Here is a 3,106-nt window from a genome sequence, read left to right as displayed (position 1 = left end):
GCTCACCCACGCCAGAAAAGGCATCCCGACTTCCAGCCGATCCCCACCCACTTCCAGCACGTGAGCCCCGACCACGTGCACAGCAAAAGACACGCCCAAGGCCCTCCCAGTCCATCAAATGTACCATGTAAACAAGTGTGAACGTATTTAATTTGGGTTTTGGAATTTTTAAAAAGTCATAACTTTTGAACCAAACATCAAAATTAAGATCCGTTTTCATCGTGAAAATCCTCGCGACGTGCTCTTCGAAACTAGATCCCACATGAGTATGTTTTGACAAAAAAAATTATGTGCAACTTATGCCCCATTTTGTGCAACTGTCTAGCAGTCGATGTGCAACTAAATGATAGTCGATTTACTCACAGACGTGTAGTTTTCACTTCGACAGTAATCTGATGTCTGTGTAATTAAACACCACTCTGTGCAACTAGACCTAGTAGCAAAAACCAACTTCGATCTGGATGTGCGCAAATGGACACAAGAGAGTAGTCCTGCAAAAAAGTGTGCAACAAACATCCCATACTAGAAACATGTGATGGATGTATTGTTTGTGCAAAAGGAGTACATATTTGTGCAACTAAATCATGGATCCAAGCCAAAGGTGATTAGTTAACACTGCATACAAAATATTTGTCGTTCTTCAGAAAAACTAGATAAAAAAGGACGATGCCAACTTGATATTATGTTAGTTGTCCAGCTACAAAATGCAGAGGATGCCAACTAAAATAGTTACTCTTGTGCAACTAGAAAAACTGAGGATGTCAACTAGTTAGATATTATTGTGTAACTAGAAAATGCTCAGGATGCCAACTAATTAAATACTCCTGTGCAACTAGAAAGGCTGAGGGTGCCAATCATTAGATACTCTTGGGCAACCCTCAAAAATTTGAAGATGGGACTAAAAAATAGTTACTCTTGTGCCTGAGGATGTCAATTAGTTGGATACTGTTTGTGCAAGTAGAAATGCTGAAGATGCCAACTAATTGAATACTCGTGTGCAACTATAAATCTTGAGGATGCCAATTAATTAGATACTCTTGGGAAAAGAAAATATTCAGCACTTGCATGACCAATCAAAAAATTGCACATTCAGGTTTCAGGCTTCTAGAAGAAAATGCTGAGGGTGTCAACGCAGCTACCAAAATACTGAGGATGTCAACTGGTTGGATGGTATTGTGCAACTAGAAATGCTGAGGATGCCAACTAATCAGATACTCTTGTGCAATTAGAAAAGCCTGAGGATGCCAGCTCATTTATATACTCTCTAGGATACATCATCATTCTCTCCATCCCCGTCATTATCAGCGCCACGTGGTTGCCGCTTAGCCGTCCGTTTTGAGTTCCGCCGAGAGGTCCTATTTGGAGAACCCTACAATGAACAAAAAATATTGAACTACACAGAGGGTAAAAGAAAAGAGCATAAATAAATGGCCATATATGATAAAAGAAAAAGAAAATATGAACCTCTGCTTCACTACCAGGCACATTTCCTCTGGTTGCACAGTAATGTATCCCTAGTTGCACAGAACTAAAAAAATTATTTGCCTAGTTTGCTTACAAATTTGGCTAGAAGATATGATAGATTGCACAAGAAGGCTCCCCAGGTTGCACAAAACCGACACCAAAAACTGATATACAAAGAACGAAAATTATTTGCCTAGTTTGCTTACAAATTGGGATACAAAGATTTGATAGATTGCTAAGGAACCCCTAGTTGCACAGAACTAACACCAAAAAACTGATATACAGAGAACAAAATTTATGTTGCCTAGTTTGCTTATAAAATTTGGCTATCAGATGTAATAGATTGCATAGGAAAGCACCCTAGTTGCACAGGGAGGCGTCCCTACTTGCACAGAACTAACATCAAAAACTGACTTACAAATTTGGCTAGTGGCTATGATAAATTGCACAGGAACGGGGCCTAGTTGCACAAAAAAATAGACTGACTACACATAGCAATTCCCCCTCTCAAAATCAGTAAAAATCATGTGAAAAGCCATTGGGGCTAGTGCCCTACCTTCCCCTAACAGATCAACTACAGATCCATAGATGTTAATTCATGGAAGGATATAGCCGACTCCTTCATGACCAATCCGCCACCATAGCGAAGCCTGCACGCTGCATCCCTGTAGTCCGACCCTAGCCACCATGGATCCGACCACCACGCCCTTCTACTACAACAAGGCCGGCAGCGGAAACCCCTGCTACTGACTTCTCCATCCCGTCCACGCTCCTTTTCCCCATCCATGACCACGATGCTTGCACGCCACCGCCCCGTCATCCACGCGTGACCACGACGGATCCTGTCACCGCGCTCTTTCCCCCATCCCAACCTTTTGGATCGATGGATCCAGAGAGAGGTGATGTCCTACCTGTATGTCCCCTCCCAAGAGCTCTGACGGCGCCCCTTAGGAAAGTGGAGGAGGAGACGTCGGCGATGCTTCTCCGGCTCCACGGCCTCGATCTGCTCGGCCTGCACCGCCGGATCCGCCGCATCTTCCTTGACCTCCGGGGGCGTCGATGCCGGGAGGAGGATCGGGACGGTAGCCACATCGCCGGGAGGAGGAGCTCGGCGGAGGGGCACGTGGCCTGGAGAAGGAGCGGGAGGCGGTCGCGTCGGAGGAAGGTGAGCAGCAGTGCGAGGCGGCAGGTAGTGGGAGGTGGGACAAATGGATAAGATGCAAAAAGTGGACGAGCGCGTATGCTGATATGTCGATAGCGAGGCCGCTCGGGGCAACGAAACAGTCTCCCGACAAAATAGCACCTGACTCTCCTGGGCCACACGATCCACACGGAACGGAACGAGCGGTCGAGGCGCGGCCGCTCAGTTTGACGGAATAGTGCGCGTGCACTTTTAAGATTTCAGGTTTCTTCGAAAACATATGACATATCCTGGCAAACAATGGATTTACTATGAAAATTGGCGTATTCGCTTGAAGGAATTGCTATACTCCCAACACATAAATCGCCGCAAAGAACGTTCGTTTTAATATGCCCCCCAGCGAAGGTTCGCTGAATAACATTGTCGTTAACGAAAAGGATGGATCCCACTCATCTGTCTGCTGACGCAGAGAGAGGGGGAGAGAAGGAGGCGGCGGTGTGG

Source organism: Triticum aestivum, chromosome 2A, assembly GCF_018294505.1.
Source record: "Triticum aestivum cultivar Chinese Spring chromosome 2A, IWGSC CS RefSeq v2.1, whole genome shotgun sequence".
Lineage (NCBI taxonomy): Eukaryota > Viridiplantae > Streptophyta > Magnoliopsida > Poales > Poaceae > Triticum > Triticum aestivum.
This window is presented reverse-complemented; position numbering follows the sequence as displayed.